This window comes from Callorhinus ursinus, unplaced genomic scaffold (genome assembly GCF_003265705.2).
Source record: "Callorhinus ursinus isolate GAN/ISIS: 27379988/994484 unplaced genomic scaffold, GSC_fseal_2.0 scaffold27, whole genome shotgun sequence".
Taxonomy (NCBI): domain Eukaryota; kingdom Metazoa; phylum Chordata; class Mammalia; order Carnivora; family Otariidae; genus Callorhinus; species Callorhinus ursinus.
Genome location: NW_027397089.1, coordinates 22,633,296 through 22,654,250, shown reverse-complemented (window position 1 = coordinate 22,654,250; position 20,955 = coordinate 22,633,296). Strand labels below are relative to the sequence as shown.

Genomic DNA, 20,955 nt, shown 5'->3' with positions numbered 1-20,955 from the left:
TCTATGTTTTGTGGTTCAGGTTAGACTTCTGTTCACTTGATCTAGAACTTTTCTGCTTATACTGATCAAATGAGGACGTAGTAGACTTCCTATCTATTTCAGTTCTGGGAACACCGTAAGTAACTGGCCAATGCCACAGGTCCATGTGAGTCAGAGTATTCTGATGGCTAGCTTGACTCTGCTGTCCATTATAGTAACCACAGTCATCTTGCCTTTGCAGTTGAGTACTGCCTTGGCCGCTGCCACCTGGGATCCAATTACCTCCATTGCATCTAGGTTTCCCAATTCAGTGACTGCAGTTCCTACTGTAAGTAAGTCTAGTCCACAGAGAAGAGTGATCTCAGAGTTCTTCAAAGATGTTGGGGGTTTCCCTCACAAATTGATTTCTCATGATGAAAGGTATGCCTTCTGGACCCTCCCAGTGTGGGTAAGTTTTAAATAACAAATCCACTCTAACATTCCAATCTCCTTCAGCTTTTCAATCTCTTTCTCTACATTAAACCAACGCAGTTCTAGTATTTCCAACTTGCTCATGATGGGCCATCTTTTTGTTCATGTTTTAGTCAACCAACCAAATTGTTAGAGACCTTTCTAACACCCCAAGCTGCAATATTAGTTGCAGAATCTCTGCTGAGTGAGCTCATATAACAAATTTGGCCTGACCCAAATTCATGTTCCTTTCACCTAATGGTGAAATCCCACATCCTTAGAATTCATTCCCACACATGCTCCCCAGATTTCTGTCTGTATAAATCAGAAAACTCAAGTAGTTCTTTTGAAGTATAACTCACCTCCTCATGGGTCACACTTTGTACATCCACCTTTAGGGGCCTTCTAGGACATGAGTCTTGTTATAAGTTTAGAAGTAAAGGGGAACAGGGGCACCTGAGTGGCTCAGTTGGTTAAACGACTGCCTTTGGCTCAGGTCATGATCCCAGGGTCCTGGGATCAAGCCCCGCGTCGGGCTCCCTTTGCTCAATGGAGAGACTGCTTCTCCCTCTCCCACTGTCTCTCCCCCTGCTCATTCTCTCTCAAATAAATAAATAGAATCTTTAAAAAAAAAAAAAAAGAAGTAAAGGGGAACAAAAGGGAGCTCCTGAGGATATTCAGAATTGTCTTGCCGAGCAAGACAGGGAGTCCATGCAGTTTCCTCAGCATTGCACTGATAATCTTCTCAGAAGGGGGTAGAGGGGCTACTCCCACTGGCAGTGAAAGGGTGCTGCTTTTGGGAATGGGGAGATCTCTTCCAGTGTCAAAAAAGACTCATCAGAATTTAGAGGCTCAATATCCCCAGGTTCATCAGGATCTTCCCACATGTCCCCATCCCAACTTTCAGGACCCCATTCCTCCCCAGTTAATGCTCTCACTTTAAAGTAGATACTCCATGAGACTGGAAGTTCAATTTCTGTAGTAATTCAAATGATCATAGGATGAGATTCTAGGTTGATTTTTTTAAATCATTTTTAAAAATTTTTTATTGTTATGTTAATCACCATACATTACATCATTAGTTTTTGATGTAGTGTTCCATGATTCACTGTTTTTGTGCATAACACCCAGTGCTCCATGCAGAATGTGCCCTCTTTAATACCCATCACCAGGCTAACCCATCCCCCACCCCCTCCCCTCTAGAACTCTGTTTGTTTTTCAGAGTCCATCGTCTCTCATGGTTCGTCTCCCCCTCCGACTTACACCCCTTCATTCTTCCCATCTTGCTATCTTCTTCTTTTTTTTTTCTTAACATATGTTGCATTATTTGTTTCAGAGGTACAGATCTGTGATTCAACAGTCTTGCACAATTCACAGCGCTCACCATAGCACATACCCGCCCCAATGTCTATCACCCAGCCACCCCCTTCCTCCCACCCCCCATCACTCCAGCAACACTCAGTTTGTTTCCTGAGATTAAGAATTCCTCATATCAGTGAGGTCATAGGATACATGTCTTTCTATGATTGACTTATTTCACTCAGCATAACACCCTCCAATTCTATCCACGTGGTTGCAAAAGGCAAGATCTCATTCCTTTTGATGGCTACAAAATATTCCATTTTGTATATATACCACTTCTTCTTTATCCATTCATCTGTTGATGGACATCTTGGCTCTTTCCACAGTTTGGCTATTGTCGACATTGCTGCTATAAACATTGGGGTGCACGTACCCCTTCGGATCCCTACATTTGTATCTTTGGGGTAAATACCCAGTAGTGCAAATGCTGGATCATATGGTAGCTCTATTTTCAACTGTTTGAGGAACCTCCATACTGTTTTACAGAGGGGTTGCACCAGCTTGCATTCCCACAAACAGTGTAGGAGGGTTCCCCTTTCTCCGCATCCCCGCCAACATCTGTCGTTCCCTGACTTGTTAATTTTAGCGATTCTGACTGGTGTGAGGTGGTATCTCATTGAGGTTTTGATTTGGATTTCCATGATGCTGAGCAATGTTGAGCACTTTTTCATGTGTCTGTTGGCCATTTGGATGTCTTGTTTGGAAAAATATCTGTTCATGTCTGCTGCCCATTTCTTGATCAGATTATTTGTTCTTTGGGTGTTGAGTTTGATAAGTTCTTTATAGATTTTGGATACTAGCCCTTTATCTGATATGTCATTTGCAAATATTTTCTCCCATTCTGTCGGTTGTCTTTTGGTTTTGTGCACTGTTTCTTTTGCTGTGCAAAAGATTTTTATCTTGATGAAATCCCAATAGTTCGTTTTTACCCTGGCTTCCCTTGCCTTTGGCGATGTTTCTAGGAAGAATTTGCAGCGGCTGAGGTCGAAGAGGTTGCTGCCTGTGTTCTCCTTTAGGATTTTGATGGACTCCTGTCTCACGTTTAGGTCTTTCAACCATTTGGAGTCTATTTTTGTGTGTGGTGTAAGGAAATGGTCCAGTTTCATTCTTCTGCATGTGGCTGTCCAATTTTCCCAACACCATTTGTTGAAGAGACTGTCTTTTTTCCATTGGACATTCTTTCCTGCTTTGTCAAAGATGAGTTGACCATAGAGTTGAGGGTCCATTTCTGAGCTCTCGATTCTGTTCCATTGATCTATGTGTCTGTTTTTGTGCCAGTACCATACTGTCTTGATGATGACAGCTTTGTAATAGAGCTGGAAGTCCGGAATTGTGATGCCGCCAGCTTTGCTCTTCTTTTTCAATATTCCTCTGGCTATTCGGGGTCTCTTCTGGTTCCATACAAATTTTAAGATTATTTGTTCCATTTCTTTGAAAAAAGTGGATAGTATTTTGATGGGGATTGCATTGAATGTGTAGATTGCTCTAGGTAGCATTGACATCTTCACAATGTTTGTTCTTCCAATCCATGAGCATGGAACGTTTTTCCATTTCTTTGTGTCTTCTTCAATTTCTTTCATGAGTATTTTATAGTTTTCTGAGTACAGATCCTTTGCCTCTTTGGGTAAATTTATTCCTAGGTATCTTATGGTTTTGGGTGCAGTTGTAAATGGGATCGACTTCTTGATTTGTCTCTCTTCTGTCTTGTTGTTGGTGTATAGGAATGCCACTGATTTCTGTGCATTGATCTTATATCCTGCTACTTGACTGAATTCCTGTATGAGTTCTAGCAGTTTTTGGGTGGAGTCTTTTGGGTTTTCCACATACAGTATCATATCATCTGCAAAGAGTGAGAGTTTGACTTCCTCTTTGCCGATTTGGATGCCTTTGATTTCTTTTTGTTGTCTGATTGCTGTGGCTAGGACTTCTAATACTATGTTGAATAGCAGTGGTGATAGTGGACATCCCTGCCGCGTTCTTGACCTTAGGGGAAAAGCTCTCAGCTTTTCCCCATTGAGAATGATATTAGCTGTAGGTTTTTCATAGATGGCTTTTATGATATTGAGGTATTGAGGTATGTACCCTCTATCCCTATACTCTGAAGAATTTTGATCAAGAAAGGATGCTGTACTTTGTCAAATGCTTTTTCTGCATCTATGGAGAGGATCATATGATTCTTGTTCTTTCTTTTGTTAATGTATTGTAACACGTTGATTGATTTGCAGATGTTGAACCAGCCTTGCAGCCCAGGGATAAATCCCACTTGGTCGTGGTGAATAATCCTTTTAATGTACTGTTGGATCCTATTGGCTAGTATTTTGGTGAGAATCTTTGCATCCATGTTCATGAAAGATATTGGTCTCTAATTCTCCTTTTAGATGGGGTCTTTGTCTGGTTTTGGGATCAAGGTAATGGTGACCTCATAAAATGAGTTTGGAAGTTTTCCTTCCATTTCTATTTTTTGGAACAGTTTCAGAAGAATAGGTATTAATTCTTCTTGAAATGTTTGGTAGAATTCACCTGGGAGGCCATCTGGCCCTGGGCTTTTGTTTGTTGGGAGTTTTTTGATGACTGCTTCAATTTCCTTTGTGGTTATAGGTCTGTTCAGGTTTTCTATTTCTTCCTGGTTCAATTTTGGTAGTTGATACATCTCTAGGAATGCACCATTTCTTCCAGATTATCTAATTTGCTGGCATAGAGCTGCTCATAATATGTTCTTATACTTGTTTGTATTTCTTTGGTGTTGGTTGCAATATCTCCTCTTTCATTCATGATTTTGTTGATTTGGGTCCTTTCTCTTTTCTTTTTAATAAGTCTGGCCAGGCGTTTATCAATCTTGTTAATTCTTTCAAAGAGCCAGCTCCTAGTTTCGTTGATCTTTTCTACTGTTCTTTTGGTTTCTATTTCACTGATTTCTGCTCTGATCTTTATTATTTCTCTTCTCCTGCTGGGTTTAGGCTTTCTTTGCTGTTCTTTCTCCAGCTCCTTTAGGTGTAGGGTTAGGTTGTGTATTTGAGACCTTTCTTGTTTCTTGAGAAAGGCTTGTATTGCTATATACTTTCCTCTCAGGACTGCCTTGGCTGTATCCCAAAGATTTTGAACAGTTGTGTTTTCATTTTCATTGGTTTCCATGAATTTTTTTAATTCTTCTTTAATTTCTTGGTTGACCCATTCATTCTTTAGTAGGATGCTCTTTAGCCTCCATGTATTTGAGTTCTTTCCGACTTTCCTCTTGTGATTGAGTTCTAGTTTCAAAGCACTGTGGTCTGAAAATATGCAGGGAATGATCCCAATCTTTTAGTACCAGTTGAGACCTGATTTGTGACCTAGGATGTGATCAATTCTGGAGAATGTTCCATGGGCAGTAGAGAAGAATGTGTATATACCTCAATATCATAAAAGTGTATTCTGTTGCTTTGGGATGGAATGTTCTGAATATGTCTGTGAAGTCCATTTGGTCCAGTGTTTCATTTAAAGTCGTTATTTCCTTGTTGATCATTTGCTTAGATGATCTGTCCATTTCAGTCAGGGGGGTGTTAAAGTCCCCCACTATTATTGTATTGTTGTCAATGTGTTTCTTTGCTTTTGTTCTTAATTGCCTTATATAATTGGCTGCTCCCATGTTAGGGGCATAGATATTTACAATTGTTAGATCTTCTTGTTGGATGGACCCTTTAAGTAGGATATAGTGTCCTTCTTCATCTCTTATTTCAATCTTTGGTTTAAAATCTAATTTGTCTGATAAGGATTGCCACCCCAGCTTTCTTCTGGTGTCCATTAGCATGGAAAATTGTTTTCCACCCCCTCACTTTCAATGTGGGGGTGTCTTTGGGTCTAAAATGAGTCTCTTGCAGACTGCATATCGATGGGTCTTGTTTTTTAATCCAATCTGATAGCCTGTGTCTTTTGATTGGGGCATTTAGCCCATTTACATTCAGGGTAACTATTGAAAGGTATGAATTTAGTGCCATTGTATTGCCTGTAAGGGGACTGTTACTGTATATTGTCTCTGTTCCTTTCTGATCTGTGCTGCTTTTAGGCTCTCTCTTTGCTTAGAGGACCCCTTTCAATATTTGTTGGCAGGCTGGTTTCATGTTTGCAAATTCCTTTAGTTTTTGTTTGTCCTGGAAGCTTTTTATCTCTCCTTCAATTTTCAATGACAGCCTAGCTGGATATAGTATTCTTGGCTGCATATTTTTCTCGTTTAGTGCTCTGAAGGTATCATGCCAGTCCTTTCTGGCCTGCCAGGTCCCTGTGGATAGGTCTGTTGCCAATCTAATGTTTCTACCATTGTAGGTTACAAAGCTCTTCTCCCGAGCTGCTTTCAGGATTTTCTCTTTGTCTCTGAGACTCGTAAGTTTTACTATTAGATGTCGGGATGTTGACCTATTTTTATTGATTTTGAGAGGGGTTCTCTGTGCCTCCTGGATTTTGATGCCTGTTTCCTTCCTCACATTAGGGAAGTTCTCTGCTATAATTTGCTCTTATACCTTCTGCCCCTCTCTCTCTCTTTCTTCTTCTTCTGGGATCCCAATTATTCTAATGTTGTTTCGTCTTATCGTATCACTTATCTCTCGATTTCTGCCCTCGTGATCCTGTAGTGGTTTCTCTCTCTTTTTCTCAGCCTCTTTATTTTCCATCATTTGGTCTTCTATATTGCTGATTCTCTCTTCTGCCTCATTTATCCTAGCAGTTAGTGCCCCCATTTTTTTTGCACTTCATTAATAGCCTTTTTGATTTCGACTTGGTTAGATTTTAGTTCTTTTATTTCTCTAGAAAGGCTTCTGTAATAACTTCCACGCTTTTTTCAAGCCCAGCTAGTATCTTTAAAGTCATGATTCTGAACTCTAGGTCTGACATCATACTAATGTCCGTATTGAGTACGTCCCTGGCAGACGGTACTACCTCTTGTTCTTTTTGCTGAGGTGATTTTTTTTCATCTTATCATTTTGTCCAGAGGAGAATAGATGAATGAGAGAACAAGATGCTAACAGGTTAACAACGTTCCCAGCAAATATACTCTATACAAATCAGAAAAGACCTGAAACCAGGGGAAAAGAAAGGGAAAGAAAGAAAAAAATAAAGAGGAAAAAAAAAAGAAAAAGAAAAAGATAAAAACAAACAAAAACAGAACAAAACAAAAAAAAAACAGAATATGATCAAATATGATCACGCTAGTGCATAGATCAGTGCCACACACTAGATTTTGGGTGTATTTTGGTCTGTTAGATGAAAGTGCCTCCTAAAATTTTAAAGGCAGGAAGACTTACATATGTACAAAATAAGGGTTGATACAATATGAAAATTATAAAAGATTTTATAAAAGGAATTGATAAGTTGGTTGAAAAAAGAAAGAAGATTTAAAAAAAGAAAAAGAAAAGAGAAAAAAAAGGGAGAGAATGTGATCAGGCAGGAGACTAGAAGAAAGCCATACACTACTAATGATTTAGGGTATATTTTGATCTGTTAGAAGAAACTGTATCTCAAAATTTTAAAGAGAGAACAACTTATATATATATGCCAAAAATGAGGGTAACTACTATGAAGGGATAAAATATGACTCTAAAAATGAAAAATAAAAAATGTTTTTTTAAAAAAGGGATTGATAAGATGTTGGTTGAAAAAGGGAAAAAGAAAAATAAAAAAAAACAGTTAAAAAAATTAACTTTGAAAAACTAATGAATCATGGTAAAAATGCCATGAATTCTATATGCAGTATTCCCCTAGCGCTGGAGTTCTCCAGTTCTCCTTGATCAGTAAACTTGGTCTTGGCTTGCTGGCTGTTCGTGCTGATCTTCTGGGGGAGGGGCCTGTTGCCGTGGTTCCCAAATGTCTCTGCGGGAGGCGGAAGTGCCCTGCCCTTGTCGGTCGGGGCTAAGCAATCTGCTGGGGTTTGCTCTCAGGAGCTTTTGTTCCCTGCAAGCTCTCGGTAGAGCTTTGGCGGACCAGGGTGAAAATGGTGGCCTCCCAATCTCCACTCGGAGGAGCTGAGAATTCGGGGCCCCGCTCCTCAGTGCGCCCCCAGAGAAAAGCAGTCACTCCCTTGTCCCCGGTCTCCGGCCGCACTCCGTGCTCACCCGGCCTGTGACCGAGCGTTGCTATCTCTGGCAGCCGACCCCGTGTGGAGTCTCCAAACCCAGCAGATCCCTGCAGTGCGCTCCCGCACCGTTCCTCCCGGGGGAGGGCGGGGAGTCTCCCTAGCTCTGCCGCCTGTTGGGTCCCTGCTGGAGGAGCAGTGGCCTGACTGTCACCGACAACAGTTTATGGCAACCCCAAGCTGAGAGCCCGCGCCTCGGCTCCGTCTCTGCAGCCGGCTTCCCTGCTCTGATACTTGGGAGCTCTGCTGCACTCAGGCACCCCCCGTCTTTCTGTGACCCCGGGGGTCCTGAGACCACACTGTCCCGGGAGGATTCCACCTCCAGCTTAGCCACTGCAGCGACGTCCCTCAGCGGAGCCAACTTCTCAAAGTTCCGATTTTGTGCTCCGCGGCCCTATCACTTGCCAGAAGCGGCCGACGGAGGCCCCCTCCCCCGCCGTCTATCCTCCCGAATATCGCCTCGGATTCACTTCTCCGCACGTCCTACCTTCCAGTAAGTGGTCGCTTCTCTGTTCAGAGAGTTGTTGCTACTCTCTTCTTCGATCTCCTGTTGAGTTGGTAGGTGTTCAGAATGGTTTGATCCCTAGTCAGCTGAATTCCTGAGACCAGACGAAATCCAGGTCTCCTACTCCTCCGCCATCTTGCTCTGCCAACCTCTAGGTTTGATTTTCAGCAATCCCAACCCTGTAGCCAGGGGATATAAGGGTGTCTTTCATGACATACATAAAGTTTTTAGATCATTTATGCAGCTTCAGCTGGGAGTTCAAATCCCCGAGCTCATACTTTTCTTTTCCAACTTTGTCCAGTAGAAACAAACCAGCCAGTGTCATTATGTTAGTTTGCCAAAAATGTTTGAAAGTATCGTAGTCACCAGCTTCTGCTTTTTTTTTTTCTTTCAAGATGTTATTTAAATTTTGATTAGTTAACGTATAGTGTGGTATGGTTTCAGGGGTAGAATTTAGTGATTCATCACTTGCATGTAACACCCAGTGCTCATTACAAGTGCCCTCCTTAATGTCTGTCACCAAGTTACCCCATCCTCCCACCCACCTCCCCTCCAGCAAACCTTGGTTTGTTCCCTATTGTTAAAAGTCTCTTATGGTTCTTGCTTTTTTAAGTGGTTGATTATAAGTACCCAGGGGTGATGTTTTGCATATCTATTGCCAGATCACACCATGGACCATCAATGCCCTCCTTACTACTATTTGGGTGAGCCTGGCACCGGGGTCCATGACGGCAGGCTGGAGCCTGGGTCTGTGGAAGTAGGTCAGGAGTGTGCATCCATGGGGACTCATTGGAATGGAGGCAGCCCAACACCAGAGTTCATGACAAAGTCAGATGCTCTCCTCTCTCTTTCCTCCATGAGAGAGCCCCCAGGTGGAGGGGGTTTCTCTGGGTACACACTCCCTGGGCATGGGGAGGGCTGATGTGTACAAAGTGAGATTGTCCTTCGTACTCCCGTCAGTGCATCATTTCTTATTTCCATGCGTCCTCCAGTTGCTGTAATCTCTCACCTGGATTCTATAACTCTTGTGAAGGCGTTTTTATATGTGGATGGCTGTCAAATTAGTGTTTCTGTGAAGGGACAAAAAATCTTCTATTCTGTCATCCTGCTGATGTCTCTTTCTCAATTAATTTCTTTTTTCTTAGATTTACTTATTTATTTGAGAGAGAGAAAGTGGGGAGGGGCAGAGAGAGAACATCTTCAAGCAGACTCCACCATGCTGAGCATGGAGCCCAACACAAGGCTTGATCCCACGACCCATGAGATCATGACCTGAGCTGCAACCAAGAGTTGGATGCTCAATCTACTGAGCCACCCAGGTGCCCCCTCAATTAAATTCTTTTATTTTTTTTATTTATTTTTTTTTTAAAGATTTTATTTATTTATTTGAGAAGGAGAGAATGAGAGACAGAGAGCACAAGAGGGAAGAGGGTCAGAGGGAGAAGCAGACTCCCTGCCGAGCAGGGAGCCCGATGCGGGACTCGATCCAGGGACTCCAGGATCATGACCTGAGCCGAAGGCAGTCGCTTAACCAACTGAGCCACCCAGGCGCCCCCCTCAATTAAATTCTTAAGGAAAGATTTTTTTTTTTCTAAAATACTTTAAGTTAACAAGTTTTGTGATTTAGACACCTGCCATAGATTAACCAGTACTGACATGAAGCTGGAACTAAAAATTGCTTGCTATGTTTCTCTTTCTTTTGTTCCTTATCTCAAATAAGGATGTTTCAGTTATGTGTCATGTCTGCTAGGTGCCAAATGGGTTTAAAATGAAATATTCATGAGTTCTGAGAACATCTTTTTTTTTAATGTCTTTGGAAATACAAGTATATAATGAAATTAGTGATTGAATCACAAGCTGCTGTAGTGATATTTTATAAATGTACTGGTATTCTCTGGTGAGGATACATTTTTTTAAAAATTTTTTATTGTTATGTTAATCATCATACATTACATCATTTGTTTTTGATGTAGTGTTCCATGATTCATTGTTTGCATATAACACCCAGTGCTCCATGCAGAACATGCCCTCTTTAATACCCATCACCAGGCTAACCCATCCCCCCACCCCCCTCCCCTCTAGAACCCTCAGTTTGTTTTTCAGAGTCCATAGTCTCTCATGGTTCATCTCCTCCTCCGATTTCCCCCCTTCATTCTTCCCCTCCTGCTATCTTCTTCTTCTTCTTTTTGTTTTCTTAACATATATTGCGTTATTTGTTTCAGAGGTACAGATCTGTGATTCAGCAGTCTTGCACAATTCACAGCGCTGGTGAGGATACATTTTGTCAGTATCCTGTTTCCTTTCTTAGTAAAAGGCCTGCTTTTCAGCTGTTGAAGATTGATCCTATGTTCTAAATGCTAACCCTTTCCTCTAGGTGGATCAGGATATAGTAAAAACATAAATGAATATATTTTTGTAGCTTTTTGGATACTTCAGTGTTTTCATAGTTCTGCAGGTTTGTTTTGGTAGAGAAAGGAAGTTCATACTAAATTTCAGTGTGTCATATTTTTGGAACATCATATTTTTGGAACCATTTCTCATGGTGTCTTATTTGGGCTATGAAATTACTTGTGCAACTTCACTAACTCTGTTCGTTGATTTTGAATGGTCTAAGCACAGCGTTGCCTTGAAGCAAAATAAATAAATTAATTAATTAATAATAATGTAAATAAATAATAATAATAATGTAATGACATGACCCATTTCAGAAGCTTCTGGACATGCATAAGTAGTAGTAGTAGCACATTCTGAAAACCTTTACAGAATTAGTCATGAAAAGTTTTGTGAGGGGCACTTGGGTGGCTCAGTTGGTTAAGCATCTGCCTTCGGCTCAGGTCATGATCCCAGGGTCCTGGGTATCGAGTTCCACATCAGGCTCCCTGCTCAGTGGGGAGCCTGCTTCTCCCTCTCCCTCTGCCTGCTGCTCTGCCCACTTGGGCTCTCTCTCTCTTTCTCTCTCTCTCTCTGTCAAATAAATAAATAAATAAATAATCTTAAAAAAAAAAGAAAAGTTTTGTGATACTTATTAGAGGGCTATCTAATAAAATCTCAGATGGGTTTTAAATGAATTATAAAGAGCATATGTTTTTTTTTTATTTTACTTTTTTAAAAGACAGAAGAGTCAAGGATGCATAGCCCTCTATTTTTTTTAAGATTTATTTATTCATTTTAAAGAGAGAGAGAAAGCACTCACAAGTGGGGGAGGGTCAGAGCTGAGCATGGAGCCCCATGTGGGGCCCAATCCCACAACCCTGAGATCATGACCTGAGCTAAAATCAAGAGTGGGATGCTTAACCGAATGATCCACCCAGGCACACCAAAAACATATGTTTTTAAATGAGGCTTCTTAGATTTTATTTCCAACCCTGATACATATTATCAGTATAGGCAAGTTAATTAATTTCTCTCCCTTCTTATAAAGTTGGGATACCAATAGCTCCTGATTTGTAGGGTTATTTTGAGAAAAAAATAAATCAATAAGTGTAAAGGTACTAAAATATTTGGTTGGAACAAAGTGAGTGAAAAATTAATATTAGCTGTTACAGTGAAAAGCCATATTCTTTGTTGACTACACATATGACTTTAAAGCGATTTGAATTAACAAGACAAGGAAAGAATAGGGGGCAATTGTGGGTGTCTAATATGATACCATTTTTTTTCTCCATCCCCCTAAAGATGAACTCATATATGTTGTTAATTTAAGTCCCAAAACTCAACATGTTTTTAGGTGGAGAGGTTTGGTTTTTGTTTTGTTTTGTTTTTTTACTTCTTATATTTTGACATGATGTGGTAATAGTTCCAGAGGTTTTCATTCACAGGTAAGTTCCCACTGTGGATTCTATATACAAAAGACAATATAAATTATTTAACTTAAAACATTTGAAAGGGTATGTTGTCTTTAACTCAACCATATGGAAGTCTAAGACTACTTTCCATGGCAGTGTTTTTGGCATATTTCACAAATTAAATTGTGAGCTGAGGGAAAGGACCATTGACACTGTTAACAAAATTTAGTGCTTAGCTCAATACTAAGCCCAGAGTCTACTTGAATAAGTCATTACTAAAATGAGTTGAATCAAAACCTCTCTTCCCAACCATAATCCAAACCACTCTTGGCAAATAAGTTAATTTCTCCATTTCAGTAAATTTGAGGGGAACTCAGAAAGGGGCAGATAATTCTGAAGGAGTGTGTGTGTGTGTGTGTGTGTGTGTGTGTGTGTGTTAATTCTAAGGGGAATAGAAATTTTCTGTTTTTATAGCTAATCTGCGGTGAAGTAAAAATGCAATTTTGCTAAACAGGCAGTGTTTTGACCTTGCTTGAATGATTTGCAAGCATGCATAATGCATATATGCCCTGCTCTTGGGCCCACATGATGATAAAACCCAGAACATTCTGCTGTAGCAGGACTTTTCTGTTGCTTAACAATATCTGGGAATGTGGTTTACACAACACTGAAGTTCCCTAAATCAGTCAAGTCCGAAACTATGCAAAATGTTGACACTGCCTGCAGAAGAAGTAAGAACACCTAGTAGTGGAAGAGAGGGTATGGAAACAAGATTTTGATGCAACAGGTGATTGGGCCTGACTCCTAAGAATAGCATGATTAGAGGAGAGAATGGGGAAAGAATCCTTGAACAGGGGAGATTCTGAGCAAATTGAGAGTGATAGGAAAGTGCAAGATGGCACAGGCAATGAGGAGTGATCTGGGGGGTGTGTAGTATGTGCAGAGAGACAGGACAGGGAGGAACAAGTGGAGATGAGGAAAGGAGCTCCTGGGAGGCAGGGAAGATAAGCAGAGTGAAAGACCTGAAATTGTCCTAAAGCTTGATGTTGGGCCAGTGGACAGCCTCTGTAAACCATGCCGACATCCTTACTCTTGTCCATGCTGGCCTCTCAGTCCACGATGTCATTCTTCATGTTCTTTCCAGGGGTGGAGAGAGGAAAATGGAGTTGAAGGATAATCTTCAGGCAGCGCTCATGGCCATTTCTTATTCCTCTGTTCATTTCCTGTCCCCTCTGCAATGTCCTCCACCTTATGGTGAGACAGGGACAGGTGGGGCTAGGTAGGGAGAGATAGACAGGGGGCTCCATGATCAGGCTCACAGAAATCCCAAAAATATGGAGGTGTAAGGAAACCAGAGATAAGGGAACACTCTGGAGTGTTTTTTGGCATATTTGCCGTAGGACACCTGCCCTAGGTGTCCGAGGACGAAGTCTTATTTATGACGGTCTCCTGTGGTCAACAGAAAATAACCAGACCCTAAAAAGAAGTAAGCCATTAAAGATGTTATCACTAGTCCTGCTTACACAAAGGTGCTGTCAGTAGACAAGTCAAAAAGATTTAAGTTTCCTGGGTAGCTCTCTATAAAAGACCAACCCTAAAAGCCCCCAGTGGCAACCCTGTCAGGACCCCTCTCACTCCTGAGAGCTTTTTCTGCATCCTTGCTTAAAAACTTCCGTCGCTTTACTCACTATCCTTTGTGTGTGAGATTCATTCTTTGACTCCGTGAGACAAGAACCTGGCTCTCCAGCTTCATTAGGTTGATGAAGAAGGCATGACTGCCTTCTCTGCTGATCCTGCCTGGTGCTGCTCAGTGTGTCCATTGTTCCAGATCAACCTATACAATTAAAACTTCTCTAAGGGGCACCTGCGTGGCTCAGTTGGTTAAATGTCTGCCTTTGGCTCAGGTCATGATCTCGGGGTCCTGAGATAGAGCCCTGCCTCAGGCTTCCGACTCAGTGGGGAGTCTGCCTCTCCCTTTCCCTATACCCTCCCCACTCCCCACCTCCACCTGTGCTCTCCCTCTCAAATAAATAAATAAATAAAATCTTTAAGAAAAATAAAACTTCCCTAAGAAATAAAGTATTGCAATTTTTTTTTTTTTAAAAAACTTACTGCTGGTTGTTAACAGCCCTGGACCAAGGAGATTGAAGACAGGAGACGTATCTTGTATTTTGAAATGAAGATTTCCAGTAATCAGAAGTTTACCCAAAAAACAAATTTTACCCCAACTTCAATAAACTTTTCAGTGCATGCCCAAGAACTTATCCCAGCCATTAGAAGTCAATAGATACATTCAATGGAATTGGAAATTTAATATGAAAGATACCCCAGCCAGGACCCCAGCCCTTCCCTGGCCAGGCAGTCCAGCATTCTCCAGCACTGCCCTCATGGGGAATATGCACCCTTTTTTAGGTTAGAGCTTGGACTTAGGTAGATGCCTTCTTCCCAAGCCTCTTGTGACCAAGCATTAAGCACCCATTTAGTAGCCCCTGGGCAGCCTAGATGTCCTAGACCTGTGGCGCTAACCCCCAACCCCAAGCGACGGCACAGCCTCCAGAGTGCGTGAGACTCCATCCCAGCCACGCCCACTTGAATATCGCTCCAGGCAGTAGGGGCAAATTAGTGACAGACTCCATTTGGACTTACTGCCTGTTGGGGTTCCTGGGCTTCCCCAGCAAACAGGGATCCCAGATATCTCCTTTTCTTTCTTTCTTTCTTTTCTTTCTTTCTTCCTTTTTCTTTTTTCTTTTCTTTCTTTCTTTTTCTTTTTCTTTCTTTCTTTGTTTGTTTCTTGAAAGGTGAAATAAAATGGAGTCATTTACGTCAAGGGGTTTTAAAATTGAAGTGAGAGGCCATGAAGGAGGTGGGCCTTATGCATGTCCTCACTGTTCTCCTCAAGTGGAACCATGAGCTTTTGAACTGGGCCAAGCAGCAAATACTCCAAGGACTCTGCACGAACATCTGCAACTTGCTACACTAATGGACTTTTGCTCAGTGAAAGCCTTAGTTACCAATTATGTTTAGTCAGTGTTGGTTTACTGCTGCCAATACCAATCAAAATCTTTGTGAACAATGTATACAAGCATTCCTTTTTTGCCTTTAAAAACCCTGACTTTTGCTTCCTAGTGGACGCTATTTGGGTTGCTACCCAAACCTGTGTACCCTGAATTGCAATTCTTTGATCCCAAATAAATACTTTTGCTCACTTATTGCCTTCTGGCAATTTTAGGTTGACAGGTGGTTATACCAGTCACCCCACCTGGCCCCTCTTTGGCAAAAGAGTCGGGTAAGCCGGCGCTGGGCCTTCGGAGGTAAATGTCCATTTGTCTAGGCTAGGGCTTGAAATAAAGCAGATGCCTTGTTCTCCCAAGATCCTGACTCTCCTGACCCTTGCCCGGTTCAGGGTCCCTGGAGAAAGAGATGAGGAGGAGGAGAGGAAGCAGAGAGAGAGAGAAAGAGAAATAAGGCCCTTTTAAAACTGAAATACTTCAAAGGGACACAAACTTCTTGGGAACTTCCAGCCTCACAAAATATTCTTCTCTAGGTGACAAAACAAACAAACAAACAAACGAAACTTATATACATAATTTTGGGGAGAAGCTAAGTACACAAATACTATTTTCAACTATTCATGTGCGTGTGAGTGTGTGAATGGTAATTTCCAAGCCAATTGTGTCATATATATATGTGTGTGTATATATATATATATATATATATATATTTTTTTTTTTTTTTTGTCTTGTTTGGGTCACATGTCTACCCCTCATACCAACCACTTTTTACCAAAACATAAAGTTCAGATCTGGATCCGTGGTTGTCTCTGTTGCTATGAGGGAAGGGATTCAAGGTGCCTGGAAAATAGAGGAATAGAGTTCCTTAAAGACAAGAGGACATAATTTCCAAGAAAAAATAGCGAGGAGGAACTCAAACGAATACTTGTCCGTTAGCTTGTTTCTCTATTCAAACACAACCTAAACTAAAAGATGAAAAAATAATGCAGCAAAGCACATTTATATGCAGTTTTTAGGTATTTTTTGATGGCTGAGGTAAAATCCATATTTAAACAGTCAGAATTCTGAGGTACAGATGTCACAATTTGTCTACAATTTTTCTTCCATAAAAATAATTTTTAAAAATTTCTTTTATTTCTAAAAAAAATCTTTTATTTTAACATACTTTTCAGTTATTGCTACAGTTGTTGCAGGGTTACCGGGTTCTTGTCTCATGGAATTGAAGAACAAATCTCAGGGACATAAAAGGGTGAAATGAAGTGCAAGTTTATGAAGCAAAGGTGAGAGCAGAAACAGGAAAGCTCCGTAGAGTGAGAGGGGTCCCAAATGGGTTACTACTGTGTGTCGCTTGCAGTCTTTTATTGAGAACTGACTGGGAAGATTGTGGCCTTGAGATTCTTGCACCCTCTTGGTTTGAGCAAGGACTATTGATAACATCCATAATGGCTTACTTCTTCTCTGAGGTCTGGTCATGTTCTGTGTTTACAACGTAGCTGCCCCCCAAATTAAATTAATTAATAAAAAATAATACTCCCTAACATCCAGGGCCAGGTGTTCCCTTATCTCTGGTTTTGTACACCTCAGCATTTCTCCACATTTGGGATTTCTGTGAACCTGGTCACGTAGCCCTCTGTGTGAGCCTAGTCAGAGGAGTCAGGGGCCTCCTATCTCTCCTTGCCTAGACTTTAACCCTTTCCTTAATCACAGTTATTACTTAGAAATGAACAAAATAAAACTTTGTGACATTTGCAAATGATCGACTAAGTTTGTAAATTGAGTTCATGAACTTAAATATTTTTAAATTCTATTTTTCTGAATTAAAATCGTAAAATACCAAGCAAGAATTGAGTCAAAAACATGTGCTTATATTTTCAAGGGAGTTATTGGCCCCCTTTGAAAGTACCTACATTTTTTGTGTTTACAGAGAATTATCTGATTTAGTGAGGGTAGATTATTTTGATTATTCCATTATAAATGACTTGATTGAATGATGAAGCCAATCGCTTAGAGAAAAAGCAAACTTGGAATATTACTCCTCTAATAAAAACAATTATAAAAGACTTGAGAATCTAGCAAACAGACCAGAAACTCATGATTTGTCATCATTACCAAATTAGCCCAATAAGAATTTAGAAGTTCTTTCTATCATACCAAATAAATTGCCTTTGCTCAGTACTGTGAAATTTTGAGGGCTGAGATTAAAAGCAGTGCATAGTATGGCTCTTAGTCTAATAGTCCAGAGGTGGCTCTTTTTGCTATCACCTTGGCTTATGCTTTCTCTGATTATGGGGTAATTCATTAAAATTAGAGCAAACATCCAGAATGTTGAACAACAGAACTTTCAAATTCCTCAGCTGGTGCACACCGGCTGGTCTCACTGGTAGTCTACTGCCTCTTGCTGGTGCAGCCTAGAAGCCTCCTCTGGTCTTTCATGACTTGTATTTCTCCCCCAAAAAACCAAGCACCAGCACCTGCAATGCATAATCATAGAGGCTCTGGATGGAAAACCACCAAGACATCCCAAGCTAGACATCCCCACCTAGACATCCTAAGACATCCCAAGCAAGACATCCCATTCTCTCCAGATGGGGCTTTTAAAAAAATAGATGTTTGGCTTCTCAGAAACTATTTATTTTGGCCCTTAAGATAGAGATTTACCTTGTCAGCTCACTGCTCTATTAAGGGACAATTTCCCGTTCTAGGGGCTGGGCAGAGAACTGGGAGATCATGTCCACCTGTGCTGTGGACTGTTCTACCATCCAACTCTGTGCCAAAACTGGGACGTTAAACTTCATCTTCCTGTCCTCTCTCAGAATGTGTCACCTGATTTTATAAATGGCCTTTTCCTCAGGGTATTTGAATTTTTAAGTTTTATTATTATTATTATTATATCACATTTGGTTTCACAGTCATCTACACAATTCTTTTAGGAATTTTGAGAAAGTGTTGGCAGTCCAGACAGATCTGGGAAGCATGAACATTAGCTACAGACTGTATTTTATTATTTATACAGATTTGATTTATACCCATAAATGAAGTTACATTTGCATATACAAATAGAAAATGCATCCCAACCTGAAGAAGTAATTAGAACATGAAGAAAACACAGAGCAGCTTTTGGGTGAATACACCCGAAGCTACATTATCAATCCTTCTTCAGTGTTTCCACCTACAGCACTCACCAGAATCTTCTAGTATTACACCTATGACAGTGTCTTATGGATATCTAAGCAACTAAAAGGACACACACCACTCTCACCTCTAACAGTGACTGAAAGTGGAGAAAATAATTTCTCACTCTATCTCCACGTTATAAACAGAGATTAGAGGAAAATCTCCTAGAGAAATACCAAGTTCTTCTGGTCCTCAAAATAGTCAAAAATATCCTTCCATGTCAGATTTTCTCCTGAGTCTTTGGGTAGCCACAAAACAAGCATTAATTTAGAGGTGGCCATTTAATTTAGTCCTATTGCTTCAAGATCAGTAGGCCCATGACTATGAAAACTGAAAGAAGATCATAGGTTGTTTATATAGAATAAAATTAGAAATGATCTGCTGGGCCATTGAAAATGGCTTAATGTGTGAACCAGTGTGTTTCGACCCCAGTGTGTTCTACTTTTAGTCCTAGTCTTTGTAGATTATTGAAAATCATGCTAAGATATATTTTGAGAGTACTGAGGGGAGATATACCTCATTTATATTTTATATATCTTGAAGGAGAGAGAAAAAAACCATGTTATTATTTCCAGTTACTGGCTCAGCAAGACTCACATACCTGAGGAATGAAACATTACATTTTCTTTGGGATCACCTTGCTAAATTTGATCCTCTCTTCAGTTCTCTGCTTCACAATAAATTCTCAATTTTAAAAGTTAATTATGCCCTCTTCCTGTCCAGTTTTACTATCATCATAACTGCTCTGAGGAAAATAGCATTATAAACTTGTCCTTCACATCTGTCTCCACATATAAGCAGATGTATACAAGCATGATTACACATAAACTGCTCAGCATGCGGCCTCAATTATACCATTGACCTTAGCTTCAGATAACAGTCACTATGCCCACTGTCCCAGCGCCATGGAATCCTCACCAGGGGGACTAGCTCACTTGCTCTTTTAATATATGATGGAGGGTTGGCTATTTTGCCAACACAGTAGACCTGCATCAACATAACGGTCACTTAGAACGTTCTCAGTCCAGTGGTTTCCAACCTTAGCTGAAAATTAGAATCATAAAAGTAGCTTAAAATTTTTTTCAATAACCGAACCACACCCTTGATCAATTAAATCAGAGTCTTAAGAGGTGACAGAATCTCAGGCATCAACATGTCCTCAAAGCTCCTCAGTCTAATTTCAGGGTACAGCATGATTTGAAAACTATTTCCACAAAGCAAGATGGGTCAAATTGTGAATCACCTGTCTACCCTGACCACCCCAACCAATCTCCTCATTCGGGAGTTTTTGCACAAGTTTACAAAAGTGAAATAAGTGAGGTTTGAATTACTTTTGACCCAATTTTGACCTTACCTGACCTAATTTGGCCTACACAAACCAAACTAATTTTGCTAACGTAGGAGAAAGGGCCGTCCACTGAGATATGGATGTGTTAACTAAACTTATTGTGGGCATCATTTCACAATACATATATACATCAAATCATGGTGTTTTACACCTTAAACTTATACAATGCTATATTTTAATTATAACTCAGTGAAGCTGGAAAAAGATAAAAAATAGATAAATAAAAATTTTTTTAAAGGCGGAAAAGAAAGAGCCTTCAATTTGATGGTTCCACCACCTTTGCCTCTGAACATACTTGCCCAAGGAAGCTAGCGCTGAGATCATTGAGCCAAACACGGTCAAATACCCAGGCTGAGTTAAGTATCACCAACGGACTTTGTGAAACTTGCCGTTTCTGCTGTCTTGCCCTCCAGTCATTGAATCTACAGATCTGAGATGTGGCCCGGGAATCTGTCCTTTTAAGGGGCCTATCTCTATAAATCTTACGTGAAGACAAGTTTGGAAACCACAGTAGTCCCCAATGAGGGAAAGACAGTTATCCAAAAATAAATACAAAACATGGCCTTTCCCCAGGAATTTTGACAATGCATTTGTGTTGTGCACGTGTGTGAGTGTATGTGTGTGTGATATCTTCCAGAAATTTTGCGGAGAGAGAGAGAGAGAGAAAGAAATTCTTGTCATATGCCATGTCTTATAAGCCAAGGTACCAGAAAGCAGTAAGGGCTAAATTATTCCGGCAAAGAGTTTGGTGAATCCTCAAGAAGACCTTTGGGTTTACTCATCCAGTGTAAAGGCTGCCAGGGATGACATCATGATGGCAAGAAAGCAGGGATGAGCAATAGGATCTGATCAAATTCCAGAGCCACTCTGAGGTCAGAAACAGAAATGTTCTCTCCTTTAGTGAGTGTGAAAGTCAGAGTGTGCATGAGAGAAGAATGAAAAGATACAAAATACCAGCGGGGGGGGGGGGGAAGCATGTAACCTCTTTATAGGAACAAAATAACCAACAGAGATATTTTAATTATTAATAGCAGATCTTTCTATGGTTAGAAATAGAGGAATAAAAGAAGAAATGATCTTTCCCATGGGAATAAAGAAAAACCCAAATGTGTGGGAGTCAGGTGCAGAGTTGTTGACTTTACTGAATAATTTTATCTTTGTGAGAATGACAGTGGCAGTAAGCTACTAAAGAATGAAAGAATAAAGTTTCTTTTTTAATCTGTGTATATGTAACTTATATTTCG

General features: G+C 40.5%; 1 protein-coding gene across 1 annotated transcript in view; it reads left to right on the top strand.

Annotated features, from left to right (window-relative positions):
- The first annotated feature begins 411 nt into the window (after positions 1 to 411).
- Positions 412 to 20,955, top strand: part of CLEC1B (C-type lectin domain family 1 member B) — a 53,935-nt gene continuing 33,391 nt past the window's right edge. The window contains exon 1 of the mRNA XM_025879635.2: positions 412 to 427. The gene's annotated coding sequence lies outside the window, so the exon portion shown is untranslated. The remainder of the gene's footprint in view (positions 428 to 20,955) is intronic.